At 36.1% G+C, this 13,522-nt stretch overlaps 1 long non-coding RNA gene across 1 annotated transcript in view; it reads right to left on the bottom strand.

Annotated features, from left to right (window-relative positions):
* Positions 1-3,036: 3,036 nt before the first annotated feature.
* Positions 3,037-13,522, bottom strand: part of LOC132711237 (uncharacterized) — a 66,249-nt gene continuing 55,763 nt past the window's right edge. The window contains exon 4 of the long non-coding RNA XR_009622072.2: positions 3,037-3,370. This is a non-coding gene — a long non-coding RNA (uncharacterized LOC132711237). The remainder of the gene's footprint in view (positions 3,371-13,522) is intronic.

Genomic DNA, 13,522 nt, shown 5'->3' with positions numbered 1-13,522 from the left:
CAACCGCCAATGTGTGATACTCACCGGCACACAATTTATTGAGCTTTTCAACCCCAATAGGCCAACCATGGATAAATCCAAGAAAAGAAAAGTTTCAAAAGAAAACAGAAAGTTTAATTCAACTACATATGCTAGTTCTGTGGCTGCTCAAGAAATAGTGAGGCACGGGAAGGGTTTTGTGGCTCCTGGTGTTTTCTTTTCTGTGGAAAATGGGTCCAAATGGCTCTTTGAGTATTTTAAGTTGCAGACCCCTGATCTAGAAGGTCAGTTGCAACTATAAAAGATCTACAGAGACAAACCCTTGATAGGTGTGTTTGTTCAGAGAGAAGTGTGAGGGAAGCAGGCTACTGTTCACATTGCTGGTATGGTCTTTATCAGTGTCTACATATTATTGCTGATCAGCAGCTGAAATGCCAGGGGTTTTGATGCCACTCTTGGCATCAAGAGTGGCAAGAAGGATAAAAGGACCTGTGGATAGATGCTGGAGGTTGCCGACTTACAACTTGTTCACTACCGTGTCAGGATGCATTTTTTCCCATCCTTAACACAGCAAGGTGAAGACCAGCTCACAGACTAGCCCAAAAGCCATCCCCTCCCCAAATAAAAAACAAACACTTTTCATGAGATGGGCGACTGTATAAATTTGATAAAGTTAATAAGAGAATAGCCCATGGAGGTGGGAGTGGGGTGGGAGGTTATTATTTTATTAATTTTATTTCTTTTACATTGTGTTTTTATTTCTGTAAGCTGCCTTGAGGGAATAGGCAGCAATATAAAATTTCCAAATAAATAAAATAAATAAAGTCATTGCTGCAAGAACTGGAGAAAAACCTCAGTATACTTGTTACATAACCTGTACCATATCGCCTCTTCAGTTTAAATCAATTTGAGTCTTTTTTTTAAAGCGCGCGCACACACACACACACAGAGGTTTTTAGTCCTCAGCTATATTGCTATGGTCATATTTAACTCAATTCTACAGATCTTCCAGTACAACCACATATAAAAGCATCCCATAGTGCCTAAATAGTGTATTCTTTGTTTTCCTAGTTACCCTATGTCTCTTTTTACGTTGTATTTCAAACTGCTACCTTTGCTTCTTTCATACATGCAGATCTTGCTTATTTCCTCTTTAGAAAGGAGTGGGGGTGGGGAGAGAATTCTTTTATTTGCTGTCATCTTCCAGATGTGTGTCCAGCTGTTCCCTAGCTTCTCTTATCCATTTACCTATAATTTCCATAACAAAAGACATGCCCCTGATTATTAAGGAATTTGAAGTAATCCTTCTGGCTTCATTGGTTTCTGTTTCTAAAAATCCTGATCTTCCCAAATAGCGTTATTCATTATACTCTCCTGGGAACAATAGCTGAATTCTGTGGTAGGGATGGGAGAGTGTTTGCAAATATTCTCCATCAACAAGGAATTAATGATTCTCAGAAATAATACTACCAACTGATTGCAGTGAGACTGTTGCCAGAAAAACTGCTAGCATGTATTTTATGACTGAATATAATCTAGATAATAGGTAGGAAACATTCTAGCAGGAACAAAATGTTGCAGTATGAAATACTGCAGTTTACTGTTTCGGTTGATTATTCTCTGCTCCATTTCCCCTTCCAATCAGGGGAAATGGGTTTCGATCTTCTCCCGCCCACCATCCTAACATTCAGCTAATATTCTATGGTCTCTGCCCTTCCCTTAGGATTGTTTTCTTTTCTTAAAAAAGCAAAACAACAACAACAAAAAACCAAAAAGAGTATATATTTCTGTGATACTTGGTGGCTTTCCAAGCCCACATCTCTTTTACTCAGCTGAGTAGTGCCATTTTGGCAACAGGAGCATTGACTTTCATTATATAAGTGCTGCAAATGAAGGCGGGATTTCTACATGGATGGAAAGGGTATTGGGAAGCCTATAGGTATTATAGCAATGCTTGTTCATTTATCTAGATCAAGTTATTTGTTAAAACCTGAATGCAATAAGTTGTACTAAGTAATTCCTGCCTTTGGAATATTTGATATTACAGGTATTTATCTATAGAATTATAATTCTATCAAATGTTAAGTAAGCTTAACATATTTACCAGCTGCTTCTGTGTCTGAAGAAAATTAAGGTGTATGGGGTGGAATGATGGCACTTAAAAATAATTGCCAGGTAAATATAGCAAAGAATTCAAAACAGTGGCTTTTATAGACAAGGAAAATTGAAATCCATGTGCGGTGCTATTTCATTGGTGTCTTGTCAATACTGAATCTTCCTCTTTAGTCCTTGAAATCACTTTTCTTCAGAAGAATGGCCTATACATCATAACAGCTCATTGCATGTTTGAGGGAATGAATTGAAAGAAGAATGTGTGAATAGCTTTTTATGTTAAATATGAGTGATTGCAGTACAGCCAGGGGTGAAATCCAGCAGGTTCTGACAGTTTATGGAGAACCGGTAGTGGAAATTTTGAGTAGTTTGGAGAACCGGCAAATACCATCTCTAGCTGGCCCCAGAGTGGGGTGGGAATGGAAATTTTGCAATATCCTTCCCCCAGAGGGAATGGGGATTTTTCAGTATCCTTCCCATGGAGTAGGATGGAAATGGAGATTTTGCAGTATCCTTCCCCTGCCATGCCCACCAAGCCACGCCCACCAAGCCATACCATGCCCACCAAGCCATGCCAACAGAACCTGTAGTAAAAAATTTGAATTCCACCACTGAGTACAATACCATCAAATTTAACATGCTTGGCCATTTTCTTTTCAGTTTTACTCATTGTGTTTATATGTGTATAGTTTTCTTTATTCCTTGGAGTACTTTTGCTTTTGTGGTCAAGAACAAATACTCTGTATAGGAATAAGTACTGCTTACCCAATTATATATCCTGATCACTTTTAATATTTTTAATATAGGCTTAGCTAGCTTCCTAGAAATGAGAAAGCTTTTATAGACTTCTATAACTTCTCCTCCTGCCTTTGAACAACTCCTGTTCTCCAACTTTAACTCAGGTTTTTCACTACTAAATATACTAATCAGACAAAATATTATTTTTAAAAAAGTAATTTCATTTCTCAAATTATTTATCTACAGTAAGCTTTAAAATGGTCTGGTTTTAATATAGAATCAGAATATAACAAAAACAAATATTTTGTAATCTACATTAAAAAAAAACATTGTAAATGTCTTTCCTTTTTCCTCTAGGAAAAGATTAGCATCGTAAAGAGTTATCTCCAAATACTCTACATGATTTTGGTGTTTGCATATATGCCAAGTGATTGCTAGATTGCAAGCACAGCTGCTCCTGCCATTTTCCATTTTTCCAAAAAGCTGTGTAATTGCTGCTGCGAACAGTGTGTTCTTGAGAAACTGCTAGAGAATTTCCCTTCTGCAAGTGAGAAAAAAAATGAAATGGTTACAACTCCATACATCCCACTCCTGCACCCATCTTGCCAACTTCTCTGGTCATAGAGAAAGTTGAAAGATCACTTACACACAATTATATTTGCAGTGGTGAACCAAAGCAGATGAGATAGCACATCTGCACTCTTAAATTTAATCTATTTTATTTTAAATTATTCAAAGAGTAAAATAAATGATTACATAAAAGAAAAAAGTGAAAAGGGATATAGTGGATGGAAAATAAAATGTTGGTAAATAAACAGAGAATGTGCAATTGTCATAACATTTAAAATTCATTATTTTATTAATCTAACTAATTGAATTAATTGAATATATCAAACTAAACAATTATATCACCAAGAAATTTGCACTCTTATCTTTCACATTTGTTCTCTTTTATCTGATGATTAATTCTTCAAATGCTCTTGTAAATTGTTTTAAAATGTCTATTTAAAATATCAGATCAAGACAATAAGAGCTGAAAGTATTTTGAATATTTTCAAAAGTGCAAACTTAAGGGAAAGTGATTGCTAGAAAGCTATTGTTTGAAACTGTGTTCAGTTTGTGAATCATTCACTAAAAGGAAGCTACCATATATTTTCAGTGTTTTCTGATGAAAAATACATTAAAGCAAATATGATTGTTCCTGGAACTTCTTGCCACTGGAAATATAATACTGTATGTATTCATTTTTGTAGAAATGGAGATAAGAGAACATTTCACAATTCAGAGGGGAAAAATGCCTGTGAAAAAAATACTTTAAGAAAAATACAAGTGGGCGACTGATAAGAGAGGAGAAGAAACACTACAGAGCAGTTATAATCTGACATGCTGTTTTATAGTACCACTAAGAAAGGACAAATTAAAACTGAAACAGCAGCATTGTCTGAATAGAGATTCATACCTCATTCAAGAATGTGTATACAGGTGAACTATTAGCCTGACAAAGAGCCCTTCTTAGACTATTCTTTGAATTCATCTTTCTCTGGCATTTGTAGTCAGAATTCATACCTGATGAGTAACCCATCCAATCTTGACCCATTCTATCAACCTGCCATTTGTAACATCCATTCAGAACCAATAATGAGTACCTATGAAAGGCTGGGAATTTGTGTTCAGATCAATGGTGGGCTGATTAATTACCTAAGATGCTATTCAGATAACAGGGTTGAGAGCATAGGAAAAAGAAAGAGCTTTCAGAAAAGCTCAGTGCAGTAAACCAAATCAGCTTCGAATGTGTTTTAAGAAGTGCAGAAACAGCCCCAGCAACCGCTGCATCAAAGAAAAGAGACACCGAAAAGCTAGTCTCACAATCAGCAAAATAGGCAGAAGGGAGAAAAGAAATTGCTGAAGCCTATTAAAAATCAGGGAGCCTATTAAAGCAGGATAAAAAGGGACAAGTAAAACAAATCAAGAGACATGGAGTGGCATTTATAAAAGACATCTTTTAACAAAATAGAAAGATTATTTTATGTTCCAACAAAATTCAGAAGAAAAACCCATTATAGAGTCATCTGCCTGTTTGGGTCTACTTCCCACATGTAGAGTTCATCCCTTCTTTGCTGGAAGTGCGGATGGAGGGGAAGAGACAAAGGGAATGTACAGATAGGATGATAAAGGGAATGCTTTTATATGTGGAATATGTACAGTATCACCTAAATATTCAAAAGTCAATGGGAAGGTCTTGAACTCAATAATTGTTGGTAATCTCTTAGAGATTAAATCCAACCCGTACCGATTTTTCTCCATTTGTATGATTTGTTGTTTTTATTTGCAGTAAATTACTGAAAAGACCCATGGAATAACACATTGCAATTTCCTCATATGGTTATTAAAAATCAGTTTCAAATATATAAACACCAGATTGGCATGTGTAAATGAATTTTGCATTATGTACAGATAAACATTTTTTTCCTTTTAAATTTTGGCACATTGATTCACCCATAAATCTTTTAATGCACCCTCTATGCATTAGAAAAGATTTTTCAAAGTGCCCTGAAACCAGTGATGAAATCCAAATTTTTTTACTACCAGTTCTGTGGGTATGGCTTGGTGGGCATGGTGTGGCTTGGTGGGCATGGCAGGGGAAGGATACTGCAAAATCTCCATTCTCTCCCCACTCCTGGGGGAAGGATATTGCAAAATCTCTATTCCTTCCGCACTCTGGGGACAGCCAGAGGTGGTATTTGTTGGTTCTCTGAACTGCTCAAAATTTCCGCTACCAGTTCTCCAGAACCTGTCAGAACCTGCTGGATTTCACCCCTGCCTGAAACTATGTTTCCTTGGGATTCCTTGGGGAACAATTGATTTTGGAAAACTACTCTAAGGCATATGTAGTTTTTAACTACATACTCAGAACGGACCAGGGTATTTTTTTCTCATACTGCTACCAGTACCAAAACATTAATTATGATGCAAAACTTTTCAGGAAATGTTACCTTTTTCAATAAAAATGATGTTATCAATCAGTTGAAATATAGATAATAATATTATCATAAGTTTCAATGTTTTTTTAGATAACTAAGCTTACTTGGGAGAGAAGCTTTCAACTGATGTTTCCAGTGGAAAAACTTCTTTCCCATCTTTTTACACAGAGATGATCAACTGCTCTTCCAAAAAATTATGTCTCTACAGAAGAAGTAGCAGAATGTTTTCAGCAACCCAAAAACTACTTATACATTTTTTTTCTGCATTTAATTGCCGAAGCTACTATCTGCATGACCATATTCAGCAATAGTATCTTGCTTTGGAGCTTTTAGGATAAAATATACCATAATTATAGCAAGCAGCAATTTTGTTTTGATCTTGTGCTATTCTAGGAAAGGCCGGGATGACACATCCTACATTCTTCACTCCATCATTTGTACCTTCTTTTTTTCTTGCAGGTGCTTACATTGGACCATTCCCAATGTAGACATTGCCCAAAAAGATGCAGGATGGTGGGGGAAGGAGAGAGAAATCAGGACCCAGTTTTATTTTCACCCTTAATTTACTTTTCTTACCCTAACATCTAAGTTTAGAAGAAGTATTAATTCAACTGTTTATAATATGATAAAATACATAAACTGTTCAGCTAAAACACTTATAAAACATTCTATTACAATAATATTTGTATTAACTATGATCGTGAAATATTTTATACAATTAGAAAATATGTTGCTGCTGCCAGGCAACTCTTGGACTTGAAGAGTTCTTATCCTTTCCTGCATAATCACCTTTTCTGTTTACAATATGTTAAGCAAGCCAGCTGGGTGACTTGGACCAGTCACTTTCACCCCAACCTACCACAATGAGTTGCTATTATAGGGAAAATAGGAGGAGGAAGGGGTATTGGTATGTTTGCCACCTGAGTCAACTTACAAAGCAATAAAGGCAGGATAAAAAAAATCTAAGAAAGAGAGATTGCCCATTCTGACATTACTAAATTTAAATAATTTAGAAGAATTTTGTTGAAAATTTCAGATTTGCAGTGAATTCTACTATCACATTGGTTGTGTTTTCTTTATAATTTAATGTTAATGATACTAAAAAAACAAACAAAAAAAAAAAACCCGGCCTATAACTGAATCATGGGTTTTGACGATCCAAGAAGCTCCCTCGGGAACACAGACTTCTTCTCATCCACCTTTCCCCTTCATGAAAAAAAGACTGAAAAGGGAAAGAATACTGCAAACAAATCACTGAATACGTATTTGCTGTTGACAGGAGATAGTTGATTTCAGAGACAGCGGCTTTAATTATCTATATGATGTTGAATTGGCATGGAATAGTTTGCACCTCACAGGAATAGTAAAAGTACGTTTGGCTAAAGCACGGTGAGTTTGATTAGGAGAAGGTTTTAAAATGAATTCTGTGGGAATTGCAGAGAAAAGCCCTGAAACAGAAGAAACATTTATGTCCTACAGAAGGAAAGGGAGGTGGTAGAAGTAAAAATAATACTGTTGTTGTCTATTATTGCTTCCCCTTAGAAAGAGAAGATGTGTATAATGACAAATTGCAGATCTTTCAAAGAGGTGTGAAGCAGTAGTGATGAGGAACTTCCATCTTGGCAACTTCCTTCATCAGAGGCAGAAGAAGCACAAGAGAATCAATATCTTTGTTTGATACTAATCAATAGGGAAGACCTAGTGGAAGTAGCAGAAATATTGGAGGAAAGTGACTTTGTTAATGCTGGGAATCCCAATATTAAAAGAAACCAAATCTGTGCATTGTCAAATTCTATCTTGTACATCAAAGCAAGCAGATTTTTATACTTTCAAAACAATAAGTAGGTTCCTATGACACAAAAAATAATGGGGAGCTCAAGAAAGATAAGGGTTCCTTAAGAAGAAGAAGCTAAAACACAATTGCAAATAATTCCAATAAAGAGAAAAAAATGGAGGGCATCAGAGGAATCTCCTCTGGCTCTATGTGATGGTCTGTGAAAAATCTGGACAACTAGAAGAGATAAAAAGGTCAGCAAGAAGTACTTATAGATACGTAGAATTGTAGCAGTCATGTCAAGAAAGCAAAATGCAAAATAAATTGAGATTAGTGATTAGAGTTTAGGCAATAAGAACACATATGCCCACCTTAGATAAATTCAGAATAAAATAAACAGAGTAATATAATTATTTTGGCTGTTTCTTTTTTTAAAAAACCACGATATATACATTCCATATATAGAAAGTTATATAAAGCAGGATAAAAAATCAAGATAAACGCTAAAGGCTAAGAGAAAATAGCCATGGAACATTTACTTACCCTGAGTAGTTTAAATCTCCAAGTCTATATGCAGCGTATCTAGAGAACTGAAGAAACTTGCTGTTGCTCTAGAAAATCTGCTACATATTATTTAGATAAATTCTTAAAAATCCTTTAAAAAAGGTAATTGGGGAAGGGCAATTGTTGCACCTAAATTTAAACAGGAGAAAAGGAGAACCTGGGGAACTACTGGGAAGATAGTCTATGGAGATTCTCAGTCATCCAGGTCATGGTTGTCCCAAACCTGCTTTTTTCAAGAGACAACTGAATTTTCTCGTTTTTCTTTGAAGACATTTTGCTTCTCATCCAAGAAGCTTATTCAGCTTTTTCTTCAGCACCTTTGGGACTACTGGAAAGATTCTAGAGTTTAGCTATTTTTTTAAATGACTAACTTCATTAGTAGGGTGTGGGAAGACTGTAGATATAATATATTTTGGTTTCATCAATCATTTGATAAAGTATCCTATGACATTAATAATATGAGGTGGATGGCATGAGTATTAAGTGGCTATATAGCTGTTTTGAAAAACATATTCAAAAAACACTAACTAGAAATTTCTCAGAAAATTGGAATGAGGTATTAGGTAGGATACCTCAATGTTCAGGGCATTTTTATTAATTATTTTAATGAGCAAAGAGAATGCTTAACAAATTTGCAGATAATACAAAATTAGGTGGAACAGTTAAGACAGAAATTCAATTCATAGGTGACAATAGTAGTTGATTGAAGACAAAATATGGGTCTGTTATATGAGGTGGCTGCAAAAAAACACAACTGCAGTTTTAGGCTTCATTCACAAAAAAACATCATTCCCAAAGCATGGAAATAATGGTGGTTGTTTATTCTGTATTAGACAGAAAAAAATGAGCTGTGTGTAGCTCTGAACAGCACACTATTGGAAGGATTCTGAGAAACTGGAAAAAGTTTAGAGAAGGGCAATAAAGATGGAAGGAACTAGGAATAGTTCACTTTAAGTAGAGAAGACAAGGGAAACCATAGTATTTTGAAATTCCTGAAAGGATGTCACACAGAAGAAGGTCAAGACCTTTCTCATTCCAGAATGCAGGATGCAGAATAATGGACCCATGTCATTGAAAAGCAGATTCTGACAGAATGTTGGGGGGGGGGCAGACTTCCTAGTAAAAAAGAGCAATTCAATAACAGAACCAATTTCCCTGGAAGATGGTGTTCTCCTATTTACTGAATGTATGTTCGAGCAGAGGCTGAATAGTCAACCATCTGTTGGGGATCCTTCAAGGTTTTCTGCAATGAGCAGGGAATTGGATCTGAATTATTGAGAATAGTATAAAAACAGGAGCAAAGTCTATTAAAAATGATTCCTGAAAACTGTGGAAATGGCCATCAAAATGGCTAACGAGTTTCAATACATGTTAATGTGATTTAAGGTGCTAGTGATTTTCTAGGAAAGGGATCTTACAAAAGTTATGACCTAATTATTCCCTTCAATCCCATTTATATCAATATAACCTTCTCAAAACTGCTTATTTTTGCCTGGATTGCAACCAAACCTGTCTATTTACTATAACTCTGAGAGATAAGAATGGATTCCATCTGGCTGAAAAAGTGGTAAGCAGGACATTGTGTGCTTCTTTATAGTTTGTGGTCTCTGACAGATATGGCTACGTCCAGCGTTATCTGAACAGATTTCCATTTTGCTCATCTCTCCTCTGAGCACATTCATTTTTCCAACTTTGCTTTGGAGGACTGTACTGGTGAACAGATGTCATTTGATACAAACCATAACTGTATATTTTCAATGAAATGATACAATTTGGCAGATTATGACAGTTAGCAAAATCATTTTCAGAATTCATCCCAGGGAGGATGCTTTTAAAGGAAGGATATAAATCTCCGTCCCTCCTCCCTCTCTTGAAGCTAAGTATTCGGCTGTAATGGGGAAACAAAGTGCACTTGATTATTTTTAAATTAAATTGGCCGGACTACATAATGTTCTATTTTATTTTATGCTCTGATTTTACAAGCATTTTAGAATCAACTCTTTATTAATCAAATTCAATCAAAATTTTAAAAAATGAACATGCAACAGAAGTCTCTTTGTCACTCTTCAGAGAAACAGAAGCAAAGTAGTAGTTCGTAGACATTATTCACATCCTCTGTCCTCCTCCAGGCTTATTGTAAACTTGATTTCACCGGTCCGCTTTTCACTTGCTAAAATCATTGTTACAGCATTAAAGAAGCTAACCTTCACTAAGAGATAACTGAAGAATGCTTTGATTACTAGATCTTTTCAGTCCAGTTTTATCAAAGATATTTTATCAACTGTTTGAAAATCTCTGGTCAATGTTCTATGGCAGCAGCAGTGCCTGTACTAAGAATGTTCTTTTTGCACAGTTTTAAAAAAAGTTTTTAAGTTCAGCAAGATGCTCATTTGCAGCTTGTATAAATAATACATAACACTGGGGAATTAGGATGTATCTAAATGGGATAAATGCATTTAGCCTGCATCATACCCCTCAAGGGAATAAATTATACTTCTCTCAAATATCTTAGCCAACATGAAAAAAGTTGTTGCTGCGTGAATAAATGTCCAAAACCGTGGTCTATTCTATGCTATAGGATAACCCAAGTGACAAGCTTCCAGTATCATTCACTGAGATCCTATTCATATTTTTGCTTCCTAAGTCATCTAGTAGTGCCATAATACTCAAGAGGAGCAGAGGAACTAGCCAGCTGAAGTCCACCAAACAAAATCAAAATGTGCTATAGAAATGACAAGATGCAGTGTGACAAGGATCCTTGATTGGTCTCTAGGCAGAACAAGTTAAGTTGTAATTAATCATCCAGAAAAATGCTTTCCAGACATCTTTAAAATGATACTCATATTCTAGAAATATTTTAGCCACATACCAATCAGTAACAAAACATTTCCTACTAGAGTCCTCAAGGACTGTTGCTGTTGATAAGCTAAATAAGGCTCTATCTACATTACACGCTTGACGTTAAGGACCTTGATTATACCTGAAGAATCCTGGGAGTTATGGTTTGAACAGAGGGCTGAGGATTCTAGATAAACACTACACAAATGATAATTCCCAGGGCTCCTCTCCCCCTCCCCCCTCCAAGTAATGGATGTTTAGGGTTTTAATGGGGCCACCACTCATTGTTTGGTAAAATAAAATATTGTTTAAATTGAGAACCAATTTCCATTTTTCTGTACATAACACAATTAGCTCACACGTATTTCATAACTGGAATATGAAATCTGGGGACCCTGAACATTATATTGTTCTTGTCTTGTATACCCAGTTCTCTGCCCCATTTTTAATATTGTAAAAACATATATATATATGTTTTTCTTTTAGCCAGGTTTTTCCTACGTAACCAAGGTTTTTCTGCAGCCCTAGCTCAGTGGAGTCACATCCACTCGATTTTGGACTTTTTTCTTTCTGGCAGCCAGCAAGCCCTTGCTGCCTGGTGAGAGACTTATATAGATCTATTTCTGGCTCGTTAGCCATCATCAGTAAGCCACACCCACATCTCATGTATCCTCCCTGTAAAGGTACCATATCTATTTTCTTACTCTTCGTAGGATTTATGTGTGTTTTTCTTTTAGCCAGGTTTTTCCTACGTAACCAAGGTTTTTCTTCTATAAAAAAGATACATTGTACCTTTACAGGGAGGATATTTGAGAAGTGGGTGTGGCTCACCGAAGACGCCTTAAGAGGCAGAAATAGCTATCTGAGTCTCCCAGAGAGCAACACAGAGTTGCAGTTTGTCAGCAGAAAAAAGGCCCAGAAACTTGTGAATGAGATTTCACAGAACCTAGGGCTGTAGAACAACTAAGTTTACGTAGGTAAAACCTGGCTAGAAAGAATATGCACATAAAAGCCTACGAAAACGGAAAAAAGATACATACATACATACATACATACATACATACATACATACATATATATGAATCAATCAATCAGATGGGAGGTTTTCATATTTCAAAGCCCAATATTAGGCTCTTAGAACAAGAATATTGTTGAACTCCACTAGGTTACATAGACCTAAGTAGGGGGGAGGCACACCAGGGCACCAGGGAGCATTCTGGGGGGTTAGAGAGGATGGGGAATAGAAAGTTATCTTTGAGTTAACTTTATATTCTATGGGGCATTTGAAAAGGGTTAAAAAAAACAACCCCCCCCAAGACAGCAGATATAACTGCATGATCAAAGCCCCAGACCTTTTGTATTATGAGTGCATATCATGCACATTTAAAAGGTGTAGGTAGGACTTTGATAGCATGGTTGCACCTGCCATCCTGACTTCTTTTTTTAAAGTGGATCTTCCTATACTTTCTGCTAAATGGCATTTTTCTAACAGACAACCCCCATCACAGAAGCCTTTTCTGAATATGGATGAGGTCCTATTCCTTGCAGAATTTATGTGTCACTGGAAAACACAACATGTTTTCCAAATTTTAATTCGCCCACCAGTCCAAACCTCCTCCCATATATTATTCTTTTATTCTCTAAATTTTTTTACAGTTATTCCTGTCCTAGAAATTTCATTCTAATGTGTTGTGTAGGATATTGGGAGAAGCTAATAGACTCTGGGAAGAAACCATTGTTTCTTTGTCTTAGTATCTTTCAGCTGCTAGTCTGCAAACAAAGCCCATGAGAGAATCCAATCCGAAACTCTCTCTTTGACATCTGGTTTGGATTTCAGTTTCAACATTCTTTCTTCATCAGTTGAGCAGTATTCTTTTTATAAGACGGAGAATCATGTGGTTTAGTTTTATAATTACAGTCAATTTGTATCTGGATAATACTTTATTTCATTATGTCTGGGGGATAAATTTATCTAAAGGAATTAGACCAAATCTATATCCAAATATAAAAAAACACACAGTTTCTTGATTCTTTCTAAGATGGGTGCAAGATGCAGAGAGTTGAATTAGTGGAAGAAACACAGTGAACACACTGAAAAGAATATCAATCTTCTTCAGTGACTACAATCAGATCCTTTACTTCTTCTATGTGCCTCTCTTTCTCACTGGCACTCAGAGGTCATCAAGTGAATTGTGTGAGAAGCCCTGAGTTTGAACTGTTTCCCAGAATTTCAATACTGTAGGAAGAAATATATTATCAACCCATCATAGGTTTAACAGCCCAACATTATCGAAACCTATACTATTTTTAGGCTAACTAAAAAATAATAACACCAAAACTTCTTGGTTGACCTAGTCTGTGAAACCTCCTGGAGTTGAGCTTGACTTCACAACTAAACCTGATTCTGATTAGCTTTTCGAGATCAGTCAACGTTGGCTAGGAAGGAAAAGTTGGATTTGGATCTATATCAGGGTCTTCCCCTGTCCCAGAAAGAATTTTCGTAATTCTGCTGAGAACAAGTTCTTTATATTCTGTT

Source organism: Pantherophis guttatus, chromosome 3 (genome assembly GCF_059756535.1).
Source record: "Pantherophis guttatus breed Tessera chromosome 3, ASM5975653v1, whole genome shotgun sequence".
Taxonomy (NCBI): Eukaryota; Metazoa; Chordata; class Lepidosauria; order Squamata; family Colubridae; genus Pantherophis; species Pantherophis guttatus.
The sequence above is the reverse complement of the archived record's forward strand: the minus strand, read 5'-3'. Positions and strand labels throughout refer to the sequence as shown.